The sequence below is a fragment of the Myotis daubentonii genome, chromosome 1, assembly GCF_963259705.1.
Source record: "Myotis daubentonii chromosome 1, mMyoDau2.1, whole genome shotgun sequence".
Taxonomy (NCBI): domain Eukaryota; kingdom Metazoa; phylum Chordata; class Mammalia; order Chiroptera; family Vespertilionidae; genus Myotis; species Myotis daubentonii.
Genome location: NC_081840.1, coordinates 168,986,303 through 169,009,742, shown reverse-complemented (window position 1 = coordinate 169,009,742; position 23,440 = coordinate 168,986,303). Strand labels below are relative to the sequence as shown.

General features: G+C 39.3%; 1 protein-coding gene across 7 annotated transcripts in view; it reads left to right on the top strand.

Annotated features, from left to right (window-relative positions):
* Positions 1-1,889: 1,889 nt before the first annotated feature.
* The window catches only part of BMPR1B (bone morphogenetic protein receptor type 1B), a 380,728-nt gene continuing 359,177 nt past the window's right edge, over positions 1,890-23,440 (top strand). For all 7 annotated transcript variants that reach the window (XM_059665162.1, XM_059665143.1, XM_059665152.1 and 4 more), the window contains exon 1: positions 1,890-2,094. The gene's annotated coding sequence lies outside the window, so the exon portion shown is untranslated. The remainder of the gene's footprint in view (positions 2,095-23,440) is intronic.

The window sequence follows — 23,440 nt, the reverse complement described above, 5'->3', positions numbered from 1 at the left end:
TATTTGTCAAATTAAAGTTATCAGTAATTCACACAATAGGAAGGGATCTATTCACTCAGATTTCTTTCCTCTTTAAAGCCAGTTAATATCAGGGAATAGAAATGATAGAACATTTGACTAAGGACCAGGAAGAAGGTGACGGAAGAGCGGAGAGGACTTAGGGTGAGGGCAAAACTGGAGGACTCTACCTTGGGAATCTTGGGACAATAAGATAAGTACTGGTGCTAGGGACTGGAATGAAGGTGGAGTAGGGGTGGTGAGATGATACCAATGGCAAGTGCTACTTGTTGAAAACTTTCTAGTGTTAGGTTAAACAGAACTTTTTTTGTTGCAGTCTGGCTCAGGAACCAGAATACAGGTTAGTTCTGAAAATAACGTGGTCCAGATACTTTTTGGGGCAAATAGACTTTCATGGGGACCCTAACATTTCTTTGATGGTAAAAATGTGCTCACATTTCACAGACTCTTCATAAGTTCCTGGAGCACCACCTGCTTCTAAGTGGGAGCTGCATAAAATAAATTGGTACATATTTGAATTTATGTTCTTATTGATAAGTTCCAAAGATTATATTTACTGTCTAGTATAAAAAAGATTTAATGGGAATAATCTAAGAAAAGGGAGGAGTTGAGAGAAAATAGTAGGCTAAGAATTAAATAGACAATAGAAATATATGTGAAGAAAGTTGTAAAAGCCCAGCTGGTGTGGCTCAGTGGTTGAGCCTGGCGGTCACTGTTGGATTTCCAGTCAGGGCACTGGAGTTTTGGGGCTCCATCCCCAGTAGGGGCGTGCAGGAGGCAGCCGATCAATGATTCTCTCTCATCATTGATGTTTCTCTTTTCCTCTCTGAAATCAATAAAAGTATATATTTTAAAAAGATATTAAAAAAAGAAAGTTGGAAAAAAGCTGTATCAGTGAAATTGTATTACACTATTTAAATCACACACTTGATGCTCACTAGAGAGGGTTTATCAATACGTACATTAGGGAGATGGCAAAATTTTACACGAGGAAATTAATTCTGGAGGATAGGCAGCTGAAAGGCATTGGGAGGAAACAATTATTTGGAAGTCATTAGCTATCTCCCTGGGAGATAGAATTGGCAAAAAGACTGAGTTTAAAAGTCTCCTGAAAGACTGTGGACTAGCTTAACATATATTTATGTTCTTAAAAAATGTTTCAACACTTAAAGATTTAGCAAGGAGACCACAAAGTAAAGACATATACTTTTCCAAAATAAACAGTCCTAATTGTAAAATTTCATCAAATACAAATGGAAGGAATTTCCTTTTGGGGTTAGTTCTTGTTTGCTTGTTTTTGAACAGCTTCAAGATATTTGAAGAAAGGACATATTTAATTTTCCCAGGAGACCCAACTCTATGTTTCAGGGTTCTTCAACTCCCTGTCCAGAACCGCAGGCATAATTCGATGTGCATATGTATTGTTTATACGAAGCGTGTCAACGTCTTAGCAGCTTCTCCAGGGTCCATGGCCCTGAAAAGTTTAAATCTACTGCACTAGGTCAGCTTTGGGGGCGCCCTTCCAGCTCTCAAGAATCTTTGTGCTTCAAACACAGATTTGAAAATAAATAAATAAAATAAAAACCCCTTCTTACACACGAAAAAGCGAGCATCTCTGATGGAAATGCAAGTGACACTCCGTGAAGCCCAGTGAGCTTCGAAACTTCACCCCTGACCCAGGGCCGGGCCTGCGTGACGCCCCGCAGCACCCCAAGGCCAAGGGCCCTTCCTCGGACCGGCCGCGTGCCCTGGGGCAGCTCCAAGTGCGCCGAGCAGTGTAATCCCTCCGTTAAGTGCTTGGCTCGCAGTCTCCAATCACTAGTGGGAGCTGGAGAGGGCGAGTAAAAAAAAAAAAAAAAAAAAAAAAAAAATTCCAGCGGCCGCGAGTTGCAGAGGGAAGAAAAGTCCGGGGCGCGCGGCGGGGCGGCCACTGCAGCCGGAGCGGACGGTCGCGGTGCGGGCAGCGCGGGGCGCGGAGTGGGCGCGAGGCCTGTGCGGGCGCCGGGCGGTGCGGGACGCGGGCCCCGCGGCGCCGGGGCAGGGACCACAGTGCGGAGCGGCGCGCCGGCCAAGGCGGTAAGGCTCGGGCGGACCGCGCGGCGCCCGGCGTGCGGGAGGCGGCGGCGCCGGGCGGGAGCTGCGGGCGCCGGGCTCGGGGTGGCGCTCCCGGCGGGAGGGAGTGTGCAGGGGGGTGAGGACCACCGCGGGCGGCTCAGCCGCTGGGCGGAGGCGACGGGAGGTCTGGGGGTGGCCGCCGGGGCTTTGTGCGCGGGGGGCTCCGCCGGACCCCGACAGCCCGCGCCCGCGTTGGCCGGGGCGGGGCGGCCGCGGCCGCACCGGGCGGGCGGACACGTGCTCCGGCGCTGGGGGTCGGGACCGGCTGGCCCCGGGCTGGGGTCGGAGCGGAGCGAGCGGAGCGCAGCCGGGAACGGGGACCTGGCAGGGAGCCCGCCGCCGGCCCGGGAGGCACGGAGCCCGCGGCCCCAGCTCGCCAGCCACCTGCCTCGGACGCGGGGACCCAGCCCCGCAGCTGCGGACGGTGCGCAGCGGGCGGGTCCCGCGTCCGCACTTGCTCGGACTCTCCTGCCACTACCTGTCCCTGCCCTCGGTCTGCGGCTCTGTCTGTCATGCTCCCAGCGTTTCTGACTGTCTGCTTCCTCTAATTCTCTATCCCGTTCCCTCTTCCCACCCCCTCGGGCTCGCTCTCCCTGGTCAGCTCGTCTCTCTGTCTCCCTCTCTGGCTCCCACTCCTTCGCACTCTCATCTAGAGCCTGACTTGGGGCTCCTGGTCTCTCCTTCCTCCTGTCCCTGGCGCTCTGCGCGCATCAGTCTACCTGTCCCTGGTACGGTCGGTCCGGTCGGTCCCTTGCGGGGTTAAGATTTCGGACGTGAAGAGAAGACCCCCCTGGAAGTTGCCCGGTGGGTGTCTTACTCCCTCTGAGCCCCGCTCAGCTCCTTCGGGGACCCTGGAAGTAGTTTTCGGTGGAAGGGGAGCGCGGGGGCTTCCCCGCTACTGTTAGGAATCGCTCTTGTCACCTTCCCACCAGGGTGAGGTCAGTGACGAACAGCCGCAGAGGTGCCCAGGGAACGAAATCAGGAGAGGAGGGCTGCTTAATGGCCTCCAACATGTCAGGGGGCTGCAGCCCACAGACCTGGAGCGAAGCACCACCGCCTGGGAAAGGTTCCTGACCCCCAAGAAACACAAAGGCTCCACCACTAACGGGAGGGCACAGCTGGAAAGCACTGGAAAATACGTTGAAAAAGCACCTACAAACATATCTTGCTTCACTAAACTGATGCCAACCTGTTTGTTTGTTTTGTTGGTTTTTTTTTTACATGTATTTTTAGGGTCCTAGTAACAACTCTCCTAATTATTGTTTTGGGAACCTCATGAGAAATGCTCTGTGTCAACCGGGACATGTGTCTTTAAGAAAATACTCGTCTTTGTACTCTTACACCTCTTCACACTCTAGTGATCAAGAAGAATTATTTCTACCTGCAAAGAAAATAGGAAAGGATTTGTCAGTAATTTTGAAACACGAGACTTTCCAGAGATCAATAATTTCTTTGGAAAATTTTCTCTATAAGGATGTTTTGAAGGATATTACATCTTAGTGAAATATGCACGTTATTACACACTTAGGTCATTGTGCGATGCAGAAGAGGGTTGTGTGCTGTAAGCAAGGCATGGTAGTGATGTTTTATTATTTTTTTATGGGAAGCATAGCTGGGAAATTAATTGCTCTGATTTTCACTGTTTTCTTTAGTCATGTATAGTGTACCTTTGTTTTTAGCCAAATATGGCCCAGGGCTACAAAACTTGATACAGTGTGTTATTTGTCCAATCTGAATTACCATTCAGAAAACCACCTTTTCCTTTTGGTCACGATATAAGCTGATATGATCTCATTACTCCTGTGGTGGGGTCTGCTGATGAATTTTAATGGCACTGCTTTGTGATTCTAAATCAAAATGTTAGTGTTTGGTGAGTTAAAATCTTGATTTATGTCATGTTAGTGAATCATCACTATTTATGGGGGCTTTGCCACCTTGTCTGCCAGGTGCTGCCCAGCCTGTGGCCCAGGCAGGGCTGTCGGAAGCTCCCTGTTAGGGTATTGTCCCTGAGTGACGTGCTGCCTCTACTGACGGAGTGTTCATATACGTCCCCCTCAGAATGTTCCAGTCATTAAATAGTATTTATTAAAAGGAAATTGACTTAATATTTCCCTCATAAACTTTGAAAACTGTGTGCAAGATGGCCTGATAAATTATTTTTATTATAGTAAATGCTGATTTTTATTATTTGTTTATAAGGCAATTTAAAATGTGTTATCTTTTGGTGCATGTAGCCACCTCCACTCTTCCTCAGCGCTCAGCTCCTACTTATCATTCACGTATAAAGTCAGTTGTCTCCTACTCCAACCTAATTTTCATAAGACCCCCTCATGGCTGCCTCTTAAGCTTCTGAAATCATCTCTTTCAGTATTCACCTCTCTGCGGTATAATTACTTGCTTGGCTCTTCGTTGCTGGGCTGTTTTCTCCTTGATCTGGAGGTAGTATTCCTTTACTTTTTTTTCTCTGAATTTCAGCGACCCAGTAATGTACCTGGCATACGAGAAATACTCAAAAAATCCTTGAAGGATGATCTGTTCTCCAATTTGTCTCTACCTTGCGGTACTAATTCTTTGTGGTTGCTTCAGGGAAATACTTGAGTATGGAGTAATCACAGATCATAGAATGAGGGATGAAAAGTCTTAGAAAGCATCTTACCACACACGTTAATAATGATGATGAAGTAGATGAGGCTCCAGGAGCTTGGACACCAGGCTCAGAAGTAGGCAGCAAAGCCACCTGGGCTATAGAACTGAGACCTTGTGCTCTTTTTCCACAGGCCACAGTTCCTTTCACTGGACTCATGCTTGCCTTCCTTCACTAGAAATCGATAAGTCTGTTGTTCGAAGCTAACAGTTGTTATATGAGCACTGAAGATTTCTTCTCATGCCACCCAGAACAAGGTCATGCATGAAACGTATCATCTGCAGGAACTGATAATCATTTGTCACACATACGTATGGCGGTAATATTTGCCTTTTTAGAACACTGACTTCTCCGTGCTTTTATGTTTTGAGTGCTGTGTCATCTTGGGCAGACCAATTATTTCTACCTGCAAAGAAGATTTAGGTTCCTTGCGACTTAAATGTTCTCTTCTATAAGTTTCTGCCTGTGTGTTGAAGGGGGGTGGGGAGAAAAGGAAGTTTGGACCAGATTAGGGGTTCTTTTTGAAGTTATTCTTCAGAGACCACCAGTTTAACTCCCGGAACAACTGCAAATTCATCTGTTTTACATATCAGACTTCCTTGTGAGCTTTTGTTTGAAAAAAGGCTAACACAGTTTAAAAAAGGCTTGAAGACCACTTCACTTGATGTTTTCCAATCTGCCTTCCAGCACTTGAATTTCATAATCAAGATAATTTCCAGCTTTTAAATCTGGGCATCTGGAGGATGGGCCATAAAGGTCTTAAGGATAGAAGGAGAAACTGAGTTTGCATGAGAGCTATTCATTCCATGTTTCCATGTGGCAGATTTGATACAGTGGCCTGAATGGGGGGGGAGGGGGGAGGGGGCGGGAAGGGTGAGGGGAGGGAGGGGAGGCGCGCATGGGTCTGGCTAGAAATATAGATTCAACAGTTATTCACAGGAAATTAATGATTAAAATTGAGGAAAACAATAACTTTTTAGGTATCTGGGAAGAGAAAGAAATGAAGATTTAGGGGTGGACAAGAGGGACATTTTATGATACTTCTGAATATTTTTTAAACTCATGTATAGTATTAAGATAGAAAAGGATAGATAATGCATAATTTACATCAGACAACAATCTCTTTTCATGATTTTTAGAGCCTCCGCTTATATGTCAATTATCTTAATTACATCCATTTTTGCTTAGATGTTTGAGTGCCTACGTTTGCCCGGCATTATTATATGCTCTGAGGACACGCAGCCATATGAGACCCAAGGTCCTTGCTGTCATTGAACTTGCATGCTAGAGAGTGAAACACAACGAACTATAAACAAGCACGCTAGAAAGATCATTTCCAGTAGTGAAATTGTCATTAGGAAAACAAGATAGGGTGATATGACAGCAAGGGCCGGGGCTACTTTGTACAGGATGGCCAAGGAAGGCTTCTCTAAGGATGTTCTGAACAACAAGAAAGAGCCAGCCCAGTGAAGATCTGGGAGGACTTCCTGGCAGAGGCAACATTAAGGCTGTCTCTAAAGGGGCTGGGTGCACACTGGACTCAGGCAATTAGGGGAAATGGTAGGAATGAGGTCAGGGAGATAGCCAGGCCCATGCTATGAAGTGTGCATTTCATTCAAAGTACATTTTATTGAATCCCTGGAGAATTTTAAACAGAGAAGTGAACAAATCTGACTTAGCATGTCTGTCTGTAGTGTGAGCAACAATGTCTGGAGATGACGTGGGAGGCTATGAGAAGTCTTTAGCTGAGCGTTTGGTGGTTTGGCCACCGGTGGAACCGAGCGAGATTGATCCGACTTTGTTCTTATCACAGAATGAGTCATTGAATTGAATCAGGCTTCCTCTCCCTTTCTTTTTTATTTTTATTTTTTTACTTGATCTACATTACAGCAACCCACTGGTTCAACAGTTGCTTTTACTTTTAAATGCAGACCTCAGCACCTCACAGTTCCCAGATGTCACATAAAGTTTGTGTTCTGGTTACAAAGGAAAGGAAGCAAATCAGAATTCTCTAATCAGGTTCCAATGTCATTTTTCTCTACCCCTCAGCTTTGAAAACTTCGCATGTTTCTTGAAAAACTTCACTGTAAAGTCTGCTTTGTCAGATCTGGAACTCACCCTTCATTGTATACCCAACTCTTTGCAATGAACTAGTATACAGTAGGCATTCAGTAAATATTTATGGAATGTTGTTGGATGGAGTCTGTTAGAGACCTATATTTTTTAAAAAAGATTTTTTTATTGATTTTTAGAGAGAGAGGAAGGGAGAGGGAGAGAGAAAGAGAAGTATTGGTTTGAGAGCAAAACATTGATCGGCTGTCTCCTGCACGCCCCCTACCAGGGATTGGGCCTGCAACCTGGGTATGTGCCCTGACCGGGAATTGGAATTTCGGCCTTTTGGTGCATGGGATAACACCAAACCAGCTGTGCCACACGGCCAGTTTTGATTCAGCTGACTTTGTTTTGCCTATGTATCAACAAGTATATGGCCCCGTGGGCCTTCAACTTTAGAAGATACTAAATAGCAAGTTTAGAGATAAGTTTTCTGAAAGCTGTGTTTATTTAGTGGCTCAAGGAAAAAAGATACAGTCCAATAATTTCTATAACATCTCTTGCCTGGCTGTCTTGAGATAAACATTTTAGTCATTTTTATAGCAGTTAGATAGATATAAACTTAAACAAGTACAGACACATCTGTCACTAGTTAATTTGTTGATTTATGAATCTGAAACAATTCCAAGGAAGTCTGTAATGACGGTGCCTTCGTCTAAATTAATCTCTTGATAGAAATCAGTGAGTGTTATCTAACTAATACACTTTACAACTGTCTATAAAAGGTACTAAATTATCTAATCTGTTCTTTTTCTGGAACAAACTACTTCTTCAGCTGTTGTCCAATAACCATTTAGCTGTAATAGTACACATAGTGGTGAAATGTCCTCTTACTCCTCCTGTTACAGAATGTAGCACTCTACTCAAATGGGGTTGCATACAGCTTGGACACATTTTTAAATATCTAGCTATTATCTTTCACTGTTTCTTTAGCACCCTTTCCGTTAGCCAAGAGTCCCTGCTATACCTGAGTGTCTTTTCTTACTGTGTAACTCAATTTGCTAAAACCTCACACATCAGTACATTGGCCTCTATGTCAGATGGCTTCTGTTGGCCTCCAGATCCTCAGGCAATTAGGGGAGATGGTAGGAATGAGGTCAGTGAGATAGGTAGGCCCATGCTATGAAGTGTGCATTTTATTCTCCCTATGTTCTTTGCCCACTAGGCTACCTGGGTGAACAGCTCTGATTCCAGATGGCTTAGGGCCATGGTCAGCAAACTGCGGCTCGTGAGCCGCATGCGGCTCTTTGGCCCCTTGAGTGTGGCTCTTCCTAAGCCTTAGGACAATGATGGCGAACCCTTTGAGCTCGGCGTGTCAGCATTTTGAAAAACCCTAACTTAACTCCGGTGCCGTGTCACATATAGAAATTTTTTGATATTTGCAACCATAGTAAAACAAAGATTTATATTTTTGATATTTATTTTATATATTTAAATGCCATTTAACAAAGAAAAATCAACCAAAAAAATGAGTTCGCGTGTCATAGGTTTGCCATCACTGCCTTAGGAGTACCCTAATTAAGTTAATAACAATGTACCTACCTATATAGTTTAAGTTTAAAAAATTTGGCTCTCAAAAGAAATTTCAATCTTGTACTGTTGATACTTGGCTCTGTTGACTAATGAATTTGTCGACCCCTGGCTTAGGGCATTGGGAACCCCCAGCAGGAGATTGGAGTGGAGAGGCGGTATTTTTTCTCTTGGCTCCTTCCCTGCAGATCAACGTTGGCTGCCTGTGTCCAATGCTCTCTTAAAGGCGTCTTCTCTGTATTATTCTGTCCTTCCAGATTCCAGTAATCTCTTGAATAGCTCCTCTGCTTTTACTATCCTGACTTACTCTACTACCATTTAGGTTCTTTCACATCCCTGCCTATACTTACTAAGTTGTTTGTAAATAAATCCCCTTCTACTTATCAGAAGTTGTAAGAATTAAGTGCCCATTTTCTGTTGATTCAGCTTTTGAAAGCCTCCTCTTTTTTTGGAACCTTCCTGGATTGATTGGTAAGAGCAGTTGACCTCCTTACCTCTGTTGGACATCTGCTTTGCAGTCCAAATTATATGATTCCATCAGTGCAACAGTAGCATGGAAAACCTAGGCTGTCATTATATAAACACTATTCTGTTGACCAGTCTATTGCTTTAACCTCTTACTTGATAGCCTGTATGCCTTCCACACATGTAATTTGTTGTCTCATTCACTCTTTTTTTTGTTTGTTTGTTGTTGTTAATCCTCACCCAAGGATAGTTTTCCATTGATTTTTTAGAGAATGGAAGAGAGAAGGAGAGACAGAGAGAAACACATCAATTGGTTGCCTCCTGCAGGAGCCCTGACCAGGGCCCTGGGCCAGGGAGGAGCCTGCAACCAAGGTACATGCCCTTGACTGGAATCGAACCCGGGACCCTTTGGTCCGCAGGCTGATCCTCTATCCACTGAGCCAAACCGGCTGGTGCTCATTCACTCTTTTATTCATTCGCTACTGCAGTACCATATTTATGGAGTCACTTTTTAGGGCAGGTGCTGAGCAAGGTGCTCTGGATACAAAAAGGCAGATGTTTGCTGTTAATTGGGATGAGGATTAGGGAGGATATAGGAAATCAAAATAAACTTAATGTTTACAAATCCAGTTTGTGATGAGGGCTGTGATAGAGAGGAGCAGAGAGGGCTAGCATTTGCTTGAGATCACAAGCAACTGAAAGGCCGAGGCTTTTCTGAGGGGCTTTTGCTGACCTGCATCTGTTATGCAGGCTTTTCCAAATAATACAAACAATAAATCTTGAGAGGAGAGTTAGAAATTGCAGGTAAACCTACAGAAAATAAATTGCCTTAACCTAGTACCTAAAGTTTATATATATATATATATATATATATATATATATATATATATATATATATACCCTTTAAGAATTTTCTTGTGCATTTTTATGTGTTTTTAAACAAAAATGTCATGTATATTATTTTGTTACTTGCATTTTTCAATTAACTATAATAATAATACCATTCTATATCAATATATTCATTTTGAAACATAATACTTAGTGAATAATAATTTAATGTAGAATCACAAGCTTCCTCATCTCCCTGCTGGCTGTATTTTTTCAAATTGTTTGTTTGTGTATTTATAATCCTCATCTGAGGACAAGTTTAGAGAAAGGAAGGGGGGGCGGGGGGGAGAGGGAGAGAGAGAGAAACATCTATGTGGGAGAGGAACATCCATAGGTTGCCTTCTGTACATGCCCTGAACCCAGGTATGTGTTGTGATCAGGAATTGAACCTTCAACCTTTCGATGCACAGGATGACGACACTCAACTAACTGAGCCACTCTGGCTGGGATATTAGAGTTTTTTAAAAGTTACAGAAGCATGAAGAAGAAAATAAACATGACTAGTACTCCCACCATTAAATAAGCTTTAGAAATTATGAGACATTGGAATTAGAGAGTATATAAATGGCCTAAGCCATACAGATTTTTATTTTATCATAATCCCTTTGGTTTATAATGTCTGATCACTTTAATTAAATAACAGAGAGGGAAAACAATGTAACCAAACTTCTCTTGTTAGTCATCATGTTGTAGGGATTTTTAGGTCTAATATCATTGCTAGTTCTTTTTGTCTCCTTAGATATTAAATGTAAAACTAGAGTTTGAAGTAGTATGAGCTATTTGACTAATTCAGATAAGCAATTTGTGTATAACATTATGTTTGATTTGATTGCATTTGCTTTCTCGGGGTGTGCCATGGAACAGTGGCTTTGTGGAATGTCAGGTGTGTAGCCAGCACAAGAAGGATCCTATGGGCGGCGGCAGGGCCTACTGGGTAATTGTGGGGACTGGAGTTGGCCTATCTTTGAATTTTGGCTTTATCACCTGTTAGCTGTGCAGCCTTGGCCGAGTTACTGAACCTTCTGTCTCAACTTCATCATTTGTAAAACAGGGATGACAATACTAGTGATTACTTTATAGGTTTGTAGGAGGATTAGACTGGCAAATATTTGTAAAGTACTTAGAGCCATGCTAGGCACATGTAAACACCACGGAAGCATTGATAAGTAAATAAATGCTAAAAGAAATCTGGGAATTGCTGATCTTTTAAAACCGCAAGCCTTCTCTGCGCCTTTATGATGCTGATGTGCACTGTGACGGTCCTGAGGAGGGGTATTTGACCATGGGGCATGTAGTTTTCCCTGCATATGTCGCTGCACTAATAATGTTCCTCAGAACACACTTTGGGGAAGGATGGATACAAATAATCGGCTAAACATTTCACCGTTCTTTTGCCAGCACTTGTTACTCTATCCAGCACACCTATCAGAGAGTAGGAACCCAGGTCTTGCTGTGTTTTTCCTTCTCCTTTTCTTTTTAGAGGTAAAATGAATGTTTTTCTTCATTGCCCAGAGAAAGGCATTCTTGCCAGTATAGATATGAGTACCCCCTGGGGATCGCTGAGCCCCAGGTTTACAGTGTATAATGTTTTCTCAAAAGCTGCTTATTATTAGTTTTTCTAATAATGTCCATATTCATTGACGTGAACGTGGGAATTATAGGGAACTGTAACAAATAAAATAAAAACCACTCACTCTACCACACAAAGATAGCCACTATTATGAACAGTTTGGGTCTTTTTTTTTTTTTCTTTACAAAATTGGGGAGCATAATATAATATGATTTTGTATCCTGCCTTTTGTCCTGCTTTGACTTTATTTATATGATGTTCTCCATCCCAGACGTGCGGTGATTTCTGGCTTTCAGATGATTGGTAATCTACATTTCAAAAGAGCTTCCTTCCTTACGTACCAAATTCTGCGGCCAGAGACAATATGAAAATAAAATGGTGCATCTAGCATGAGTTTCTCTCTTATGTTAAGTATTCTCGGAAATTGGAACCACCTGGTAAGCAGTTGGCAGTTCAGTTTAAAAGACCTGGACTAGGTGACCTCAGGGTGCTTCATTTTTATGAGTCACTCCAGTGTTCTAGCCAGCAGCCAGACGGACGCATCGGAATCCACGACCAGGCTGGTTTGGAGGCATTACTGACTCACCCTGAGTGACTGTAAAGTGAACTTATATCATGTTGAGATTAACTAGGAAAAGTTATCCAGGGACGCCCAAAATAAATAGAACTACTCTTTACGTTTTAAATGATAAATCTGTTCCCTCCATTGCATGTTGAAGGTAGGGCTCTAATAATATACCAACATGGAGGACAAACATTGTCTCTGACTATTTTATCTTGTCCTATAATTTCGAATAGGAAATAATATTATATTTATATGGCATCACATAACTAAGAACTTTAAAAATACTAATTGTTTTCAGTTTTTACTCTGTGTGCTTCATGAAGTACAGATGGATGCCATAATGATTAAAATATATCAGCTCAGTAAGCCCTTTTTCATTCATATGTCCTTCAACAATTTTGAATCTTCAGCTCACTGGAGATTAAATTAATCACTCTTTACAACACTTATCTTTTACATCAGTTAGCAAATTAAAATATTTAACGTCTCTCTGAAGAAAAAAACCATGCTATGTTGTTTAATTGAATTAAATTAGCTTTTCATGGAAATTTACCTAGGAGCTGTTTCTGGAATCAATTTGGAAAATGATCTTTGTATTCTGTGGCATTTATGTTTGATTATGTTTTTCTTAGTAATTCTCAATGGGCCTGATTCACTCCTTGCTTTAGTCATCAAACCCTTGCAATTTTTGTAGGCAAATTAGGCATTTCCTACCCCATAATTATGCATGTTTATGGATAATGTATGCTTCCTCCTTATGTTTAGATGGTAAAGAATTCTTAATTCTATAACTTAAAATTATCTATTTTATCATTCTGTAGAATATGTTAAGGCTGAGCTAAAAGTCACATGTAAATTAACTTCTTCCAAAAAGTGTTTTGTAGAATTTAAGTTTTGATACCTTTACCAATCACAGCAGGTGCTGCTGCTTGTAAAAAAAAAAAAAAAAAAAAAGAAAAGGGCAGATAATCTAAAACTTCTTTTAAATCTATTGCCTGGGAGCAATCTGTATCTCAGGCACATCAAAGATTTTGTGCACTACATTTTTTGCATTCTCTCTTGCCCTGTGATCTGTGATTTACAAAGTCATGAAGCAATGGAAATTGCTTACTAAAAAACTCAATTTTCTAGTTTTTCTTTTTAGCTGTAACGTTTATCCTTTGTGATCAACAGCATGAAAATATATTTTATATGCTTGGACTATAACTTAATGCCTTTATTTCTTGACTACTTCATATTTAGCAGTTTAAAGAACTTTACAACATATTTAGCTTAAAAAAGCACACAACCTTTGCAGTACCTGCCACAATCTGGATGTTAGAACTGTGTTGTTTTTCTCCTCAGTCCTGTGAATACAGGAGTGTTCATTGAACTCTCTTTACTTCCCTTCTCTTTTCTTCTTCCTTCTCTTTTTCTCTCACTTTTGAACTTGATTTGCAAACCCTATTTCCTCTACTTTTTCTGAACCAGAGGGTGGTTAAACACATACTGGTTTTTATGATCCTGAGCCTCCAGAGCAGCAGTTCTCAACCTTCTGGCCCTTTAAATACAGTCCCTCATGTTGTGATCCAACCATAAAATTATTTTCGTTGCTACTCATAACTGTAATGTTGCTACTGTTATGAATCGTAATGTAAATATCTGATAAGCAGGATGGCCTTAGGCGACCCCTGTGAAAGGGTCATTCGACCGCCAAAGGGGTCGCGACCCACAGGTTGAGAACCGCTGCTCCAGAGTATTTCCGTAGTCCTTACTAGCTTACCAGCCTGTGATGGATTGGAGTTTCTGACTAAGTTAGCATAATGACAATTGGTATTCTGTAAACATGATCTTAAAATACTTTAATAATACTATAGACAGATAATAACAGTAAGGTACATTTATATTTTGTTATGAATCACTTATTTAATTACATAATTTCATTCAAAATATTTTTAATGAAATGTCCATTTAAAAATATATTTTTATTGATTTCAGAGAGGAAGGGAAAGGGAGAGTTAGAAACATCATTGATGAGAGAGAATCATTGACCGGCTGCCTCCTGCATGTCTCCCCCCCCTCTCCCCCCGGGGACTGAGCCCACAATCCGAGCATGTGCCCTATGTGCCCTGACCTGGAATTGAACCATGACCTCCTGGTTCATAGGTCGACACTCAACTACTGACCCACACTGGCGGGCAAAATGTCCGTGTTTTAAACATTTAAACAGATGCTTACAGGTAAAAAAACAAAACTAAACTAAAATGGTGCAGATATATATTATATAAAATATATTATAGCTATTACTTGGGTCTAGACAATTTTCATTCCTTTATATAATCTGATATACAAAAATCTAAAGTTTTATTATATAGGGTTTTCACCAAGTACTCTCAGGCTCCTATTTTATTGGAAATTCCATGTATTTATAATTGTGGTTTGAAAACTCTTAGGCAATCTTGAACACTTTTTTTTTTATAAGTTACATGCAGCCTGACTAACCATGAGACTGTAAATTCCATTTTTGGCTCATCTCTCCTAAACCTGGAAGGTGTAATGCAGTTTAACAATAATATTTTACATCTTTAGTTTGTGAATAATGTCTTTCTTACAAGTGGGATTATTAAATATTTATGCAGTATGAAAGAACTTGATGCCATATATGTCAAAGAGATAGTCATGTCTTGCTCTAAGGGGAAAGATGTTTAAAATCACAGAAAATACACTATCAAAAAATAAATGCAGAGCACAAATAGACTGAATATGAGAAAAATAAAGTAAGTTAAGAACACTTATGAAGTGCCAAATTGATTCAGTCTATTATTCTGTCTTTAGGCGATGCCAACAGGAGATATATTAGGGAAGTCTAGGTCTGGTGTTTCATGATTTCACTTTCAAAATTTAATATTATATCCTCCAAATATCTTAGTTTTCCTCAGTATAAACCACTGCTCTCTTTTGGAACTGATGAGAATTTCTTAGTTTGTTTAACTTCTTGGCTTTATATTTCATTCCTTAACCAAATTGAGTATTATAGTTGAAATATAGCAGCCATAGCTTAATATTTGTCTTGTCTATACTTTCCATTGTTACATAGAGTCTGTGAGTCTTGACATCTATAATATTTCCTTGTGGCCTTCACCTTTCTAGACTCAAAGAATGCTGATTTTTCTTATTTTACATCATAGGGCCTATTCTGTGGACTACGTGGTCATTTTATTTTTATTTGGTTGGATTTTCCTCAGTTTCTAAAAATCCCCTCCCCTTTTCCCTCTTTTTTGGAGTAGAGGTATAATTTATTTATTCAGCAGCAGATATTTTTAGAGTGCTAGGCAGTATTAGACTAGAACTGTATGTAGTATTTCAAGTTGAGATGACCCATGGTTTTAAATAGGATAAGAATCTGTGTTTCGCCCTAACCGGTTTGGCTCACTGGATAGAGCGTCGGCCTGTGGACTGAAGGGTCCCAGGTTCGATTCTGGTCAAAGGCATGTGCCTTGGTTGTGGGCACATCCCCAGTAGGGGGTGTGCAAGAGGCAGCTGATTGATGTTTCTCGCTCATTGATGTTTCTAACTCTCTGTCCCTCTCCCTTCCTCTCTGTAAAAAATCAATACAATATATTTAAAAGAAAAGAATCGTGTGTTTTGTTCTTGGTTGATGTTGGTGTCATTGTTAGCTTTCTTGGCTATGGGAATGCATTCATTCCGTGACTTTTAAGCTCCTTTCTGTTATCACTAAGGCTCATTATTTTGAGCAGTACAGTCTGTATGTTTCCTCTTCTACATGCATAACCCTATAGTATTCTGCGTTGAATCATATTTGATGTTTCCCCCTAGTAACTCATAAAATTTTGGAAATCTTGTAGGTTATCCCACTAACTTGGCATTTCACATACTGGAAAAACTTAGTATCTTTTGCAGACCTGGAAAATTTTATCTACATTTCCTTTTCTACATCATTTATAAAGATGTTAAATAAGACCATTTCCAGCACCTTCCCTATTTATAGTTTTCTGCCAGAGTAATGCCTTTTTTTTCACTGTCTTCTTTGTTTCTCCAGTAAAAAGTTCACCGGATCCTATGGTGATTCAGTTCTTTTTAATAACTTTTGTGGTAGTACCTTGTCAAGGGCTTTTTAAAAAAATGGAGTAGATTATATCTACTGATTTCTCCCTTGAGGCTCCACTCAGCTTTTAATTTGCCAACACATGATCACCCTTGAAAAAAAATCAAAGCTAGTCCCTCCCCATTATTTGCTAAATTCTTCAGTGACCTTATGCTTTTGCATAGATGGACCTCACAAATGTGTCAAATTGCCAAGAAATAATTATAGCACTAAGTTGAGGGAATGTGAAAGGCTGTGGATAAAAGAGATGAAATTTAGCATCAATGTGGATGGTTGAACTATATAAGCAAGCAAAAAATAAAGAGGTTACATTGTTTCAGTCTTTCTTGTGTTATAGGCAATGTGCTAAATATCTTCTTTAACAGAGTAGTGATTGCTATCCCATTTTACATATAGATAAAGGAATTTAAGGCACAGCAAGGTTCCCAGGTCGTAGTCCAGGATTCTAATATAGAACCATCTGATTCTAATTCTCTATTTAAATGTTGGAGTACTGTTAGAGCCAGGCATCGTGTTAGTTATTGGTGATACAAAGATGGCCAGCACCCTGATGGTTTGAGAGCTTGGAAAGACCCCAGAGGGAAGGAAAAGAACTGTGCGTAACAACTGTATGAGATGGTAATTGTGTGTGAGAGCATAGAGAAAGGTTGATCATTGAAGAGTGTTCAAGATAGAGGCTTGGGTTATTGATCCTATTTTGAGAAGAGGAATGGATAAAGAAAGGGAATGTTCAAAAACTTTGGAAAAATATATTTTGAACCTTAAATGTTATAATTTCCCCTCTCTTCCTCTCCCCCCTTTCAGTTATGTATCATTTCTATACAGAGTACTGGCACTGTTTTTTTGTTGTTGTTTCTTTGTTTTTTTAGAGCAAATGTACTACGTCTTTACTAAAGTGGACTTCCATTTGATCCACATGGGGTGTGTGTGTGTGTGTGTGTGTGTGTGTGTGTGTGTGTGAGAGAGAGAGAGAGAAAGAGAGAGAGAGAGGTAAGGTGCATTTAACATGGGTTAAATATAGTGAAATTTTTTAGTGAATTTGGGAAATCAAATAGCTCTGGTAATTTGCTAAGAATATAGACATGCAAATGATGAAAAAAGATAATTTAAAATTGATCAATTTATCTGAAATGACATTTAAAAATTTAAACAATTAATTTGAAGGAAGCACCGTAACATATACCTAATAGTAAACATTGGATTGTGAGGCTTGGCCAACGTGCAGTTGTTGGCAGGAACCAAAAGGTATGCACTAAAAACATAATAAAAATCTTCAAGGAGAGTTTGATCTTGAAATGCTTGTAAATTGTTTTTCCCCTAATATTTAAGTGGACTCTAGATCACCATGTAATAGAGATATTACCTATATTTTAATCTCCTATTTTGATTTGTCAGAATGTGCTAGAGTGAAATGAAATTACTTCAGTAGCTTTCCAGGCTAGTTTGCAACCTGCTCAAACTAACATTGTCTGCCGGTCAGATAGTTTACTTCATATCTCTTCATGCGTCTCTTGTATAAAGAGTCATAAGACCTTCTTTTGCTTTAAGCATAATACCATTGTGTTTACAGAGCAAAATGCAATGAGGTCTTTTGGCTGTGGCCATGGAGTTTAGCTAAGGCAGAATTATTAAATTAAAAAAGAAATCTTTAGTTTTCCACATAACCAGATTAAATGTGAATTTTACGTGGAGCCAAGTGCTATGGGGAAAGTGAAGTTTAAAATAGATTTCGGCATTAAAAGTAAAATGGTAAATTTTTAAAATTTTACATTAAAATACTATATAATGTTAAATCAACACATTTTTTGGAAGCCCAGTAATCACCATTTGATTTTCCAAAGGAATATAAATATCACAAAAACATACTAAGCTATAGTATAATTTGTAACAAATCGAAAGCTTCCTTGGAGTGACTTTTTATATTCCAAAATACAATTTTCCCATTATGGAGAATTGTATTTATGTTGAACATAAATAATCAGATATTTGCTTCACTAATGATCCAGATTATTTTAAAATCATGTTACTGGATTTAACGATACGACCTCTGTTCTGCAACCTTGTGTATACTGGAGGCTTGTTATGCATGCCAAGGGTATTTCCTTTTATTTGTTTTCATTTTACCTGCCATTTAAATCATTGAATGACCCTTCATAATTTTATTATGAAACCATATAATAAGGAAGGACTAGTCGATTATTTTTTACTTTAACTTTCATAATCTCATATAATTCAGATCTTCTTTGTGTTCTCATTTCTCAGGTCAAGTAATTCTTGTTTTGCAATTTCTCATCACAGTAATGAATGGGACGGAGTAATATGTTTCAATATATTTATTGTACTTATTTTAGCATTTTACAGCTGTTCTCTCTTTCAGGGAAGGGGGGCAAGTAGCATGTTGAAAAAAAAGAACACAATTGGTAGGCAGGAAAGGCCATAATTAGTTTTGGAACCTCAGACTGATCACAGAAATAAAAGGTTGGCCAACCTCTCTCAGGTCTTTCTGCCTCTGAAATGCTATGATTCTGTCACCCAAACTGGCAAATCTTATAGTAGTATGGCGCTAGTTTCTGGAGAGCAGGGCACCAAAACTGTTTCATGGTTTTGTTTTTCCTCTCCAGGTGGTTTTGCAATTTCAGAGACAAAAGAGAATATTCATGAGTTAAGTCCCTTCCAAACCTTATCACCTCTGAGATTTTATAATGATTTACAAGAGAGACTGATACTTACAGATTATGTAATTATACTGTGTACCATTTTACATCTTGTTTAAATCTTTTATTTGGGGGTTGCAAATAATTTTGGTTAGTAGGAAGTAATTCTGCCTTGGTCAATACTGTACTTTCTTGGAATTATTTTCTAAGAACTTTAAGGCAGGTGTTGAAAAAGGTTTTGTTCAGAAATCAGATTCAGTTTCATGTTTGACTGCATTAGCTTATAATGGCTAATTTTACTCTAAATAAATTATGCAGAGCATGCCAGCAATACGGGTTAGTTTTTTTGTGATTGTAATTTTTCACTAATCAATAAGAGTGAGTTTTTTTGTGTGACTTATTGTTACCCATTCTAAGTATTCTCTTTTAAAACCCTTTTTCATATAGAAGCAAAGACTGAACTGGGTTGAAATGTACATTTAAGCTGGTTCTATGAGAAATTAATGCCCAGTGTATCTTTTCCTAAAATATTCTTTTTTTTTATTGTTCTAGGATTAGATTAATGGTCAGATTCCTTTAAAATATCTAGGACACTTGATATGTTATTATTTTCAAGTTGAATAGTAATTTTCTTTTAAGAACCATATTTTCATACAGCACTCAACTCTTATTTTTGTATGTGGGAAGATTTCAGTGGTATTTTCTAGATTATCCATAGCAAATTTTTAATGCGAGCATGTTTCTGGGCAACCTTTCCCTAGAGCAGTGATGGCGAACCTTTTGAGCTCGGCGTGTCAGCATTTTGAAAAACCCTAACTTAACTCTGGTGCCGTGTCACATATAGAAATTTTTGGATATTTGCAACCATAGTAAAACAAAGACTTGTATTTTTGATATTTATTTTATATACTTAAATGCCATTTGACAAAGAAAAATCAACCAAAAATATGAGTTCACGTGTCACCTCTGACACGTGTGTCATAGGTTCGCCATTACTCTAGGAATGACTGCTCTAGGGTTCGCCACTGCTCAGTACAATTGTACTTACCGAGCTGAGTAAAATAGAATTGAGTAAACAAATTATCGGAGCCCCTCGAAATCCTTCCTGGAGCATTTGCTTTTAACGTGAATCAGGAAGCCTCTACTGAAAACGATTGAGTTGCTTGTTTTACATGACTTATTTGCTCTTAGGAGATAAGGGAAACATGATGAAGGAAAAAACTGAAGTTCTTAAGAAATGCTGAAAACGTTCTTGACCTAAAATTCTTGAATCAGAAATGAGAAAGAAGGTGAAACAGAGTAAGGCCCCTTCATGTGGAACTTTGGAAGTTGGATTGAAAAATGAAAACATAATCTAATTACCTTTATGCCCAACACATATCACTTTACTTATGAATTTCTCATCCTGATACTATTCTTTTTGCTTGTGATTTCCTCCTCTTTTGAATTCTGATTTATAGTTCACTTTCAGAAAATATTCTATGAATCCCGTTCCACTGGACTCATGGCTTCCTTTTGTCTGCACGCACCTGGTCTCTGTCCTTATGTTCTTTTCTGCACTGTATCGATATGTGATTACTCGTTTCCTGAATCAGTGTAATTAGCATCCTCACCATTTTAACTGTATTGAATGCTAAAAACTGTCTTTTGTGTCTCTGATTTTCCACATGTTTCACAATATGGGTCCACACTCAAAGATTCTTGGTCAGTGTTGATTGGCGTCCCTCATTTGTATGGTTCTAACCTTTATTTCCTTATTGTGAAATTGTTCTCTTTGAAAAGAGATAAGGAGCCTTAAGACTTAAAAAAATCTATCATTTGTTGTATTTGTTTTAAAAATACATCCTGGGGCATGAAACAGAAAAAAATATTCTCTTCTGTATTTTGACTAAAGCCAGTGTACAAGTTGTACACTGGAATTTGGAGGCAGATGTTGGGCTCTCTCACTCATTGTCCTGATCTGTAAAATGGGGATAAGAAGAGCACCTCCTTAGTAAGGGTATGTGGGAATTAAATGAAACACCTGGAACTCCACCTTATGCAGTAATTGTTCAGTAAATGTTCACTCTTATCCTTTAGTTTAGACTAGTGGCCCGGTGCACAAATTCATGCATATTGAAAGGAAATTAATTAGAAGAAATATTTTAATATCACTATTTGCCCTTTCTCTATAATAGAGTGTCAACCAAATTCACGATCGACAATGACAGATGGAAACACATGTGTGTGATTGGTGCCAGTGAGAGCTTTATATGTATAGTGCGTGTGCAAATCAACTTAGCCTTTTATATATATAGAATAAACTTGCTTAATTAGACCTGCTTTCTGATTTAGCTAAACTTTTTTTTTATATATTTTATTGATTTTTTACAGAGAGGAAGGGAGAGGGATAGAGAGCCAGAAACATTGATGAGAGAGAAACATTGATCAACTGCCTCCTGCATGCCCCACACTGGGGATGTGCCTGCAACCAGGGTACATGCCCCTGACCAGAACTGAACCCAGGACCCTTGAGTCTGCAGACCGACGCTCTATCCACTGAGCCCCACTGGTTCTGGCTGATTTAGCTAAACTTTTTCCAGCCCAGCGAAGCACCCCAACTTCTCTTTCAGGTAATTGTCAGCAACACAGCAGTAAATATCAACATGAAGCAGATTATTATTGTAGATCATGCAGGGAGAACAAAGGGTAAAATATTTAACTGCAGCAGTGTTTGACTACTGTGGGGCCTTGACTTATGAGTATCCCGACTAACAAGTTTTTTGAGATACGAGCCGTCTCTCGGCTGATTTTTTGCTTTGAGTTGCAAGCTAAAATTCGGGTTACGAGCCAGCTTCAGATACCCCACCGCTAGTTGGCGCAGCGAACATCACAGTGAACACCACAACATCAGCTCAGCATCACGTGTCTCACTTGTTCACTTTATGATTTGACATATGAGTAATTTGAGTTACGAGCTCCGTCACGGAATGAATTAAACTCGTAAGTCAAGGCCCCACTGTATATTCTGTGCAGTGAGAAAACCTGAAGTCATTTTCAAGGTCCACCATATCTCACTTCTTTTCAGTCAGGTCAAGTTTATAAGCTTTCTAAATTTCCGTTTTCTGGCTAATGAAAAGAAAATAGGATTCCACCAAGTCTCTTATCTACCTACTCCAGGACTTATATAAGGATCAAATGAGATGAGGCACGTGAAAACGCTTCACAGACATTTGGTTACAATGTAAAGTGTTTCCACCTGGCTATAAAGCAAGCTGTGTTCCTGGGCTCAAGAAACTCCAAGGAGGCTAGTCACTAGGAAGAGGAAGCTGGGCGTTCCTACATGACGTCATTATCTGGATGGTCAGACACTTAGCATATTAGTCTTTTATATATATAGATTGCCAGTATGCATCATATGTACCAGCTGACCAGTCAGTTGGACGGTCGGATGGACGTACGGTCGGTCGCTTAGCCTTTTATATATATAGATATCTCTAAGTGGCATTGGAACTTGGCCTACTTTACCAGGTGTCTGTAGGAGATTGTTCTGCTGAAACAGAATGAGGAAATTTTACAGTTAACCAATTTTAATAAGAAATAATTTTCTTATAATATGTTTCCAAAGGCAAAATTTTAGGGCACAAATATTCATATTAAAATGTTAACTGTCTAGTTAGAAACAAGAAATTCCTAGAGACAAAGTTATTTCCTTCCCTTTTTATTCAATCTGGTATCCTTCTATTTCTATTACAAATGCTTCTAAAAAAAGTTTATATAATGAAATAAGAAGATAAATTATGTTCTTATTAATTTGAATGACATTTTCCCCTTGGATGAATTATGAAAAGTCTGGTTAAGTTTAACATTAGTGGAGCTTGAAGAGATGTTAATATTAAGCAAGTGTTTAGTTGCATGACATGATCAGTTTACACTATTGCAGAACCTTAATTAAAGTTTTATTAAACTGTGTAAACCATGATCCAGTTTGGATTTGAGAGTAGATAGACATCTGTTTCAAATATTGTTACTACAGTTAGAAATTAATAGCTGTTTTCTCTGAAAGTCTGACAGTTTCCCTTTTGAATCTTTTGTTTCTGTCTTCTCACTGTTCCCTCTGTATTAAAATTTGTTTGAGATGTTAAGATTATCTTAAAAAATCACATTTATAATCTGTCAATATCTATGCAAAAGAAAAGCAGAGAAGTGTTTGGGGGTGCTTATAGAAGAACAATAAAACAAGACTCCTTTTCGTTTTATGTTAAAGCAAATTTCTGCCGCGTTGCATCAGAAGCATTGAAGACGGCTTCCTTGACTGGGGGCCCTGGTGTCTCATTCCTCCCACCTCTTTCTTCTTTTCTACCTTCTGCTTTTTTTTCTTTATGAATTCAAGGCTAATTCTAGGTAAATTTTGGCGTCATTTTGCTCACTTAAGCTTTAAGCATAAAGTGCTCTAATTTTCTTATATTGTTTCTTTGCCTTACATTAGAAAATTCTCCAGTAAATGCTTTTTTGTTAGCTAACTGTGTATGTGTTTTATTCTTAGTTCTGGAAAGGAATCTTGGTATCATATTTCACTTAAATGGAATATGAATGCTATCTAGGGTAAAAACATTAGAATTTAATTTTTTTAGTAAACCATGCTCACTAAAATGGTAGAAAACACTACTTGAAGTCTGTTATTTGTAACCATTTTGATATATTTTTCTCACTCTCATGTATTATTTTTAGATTTTAAAAAAGGTGGAAGTTACCATCTTAATTTTACTGTGTAAACCATGTGTATTTATTTGAT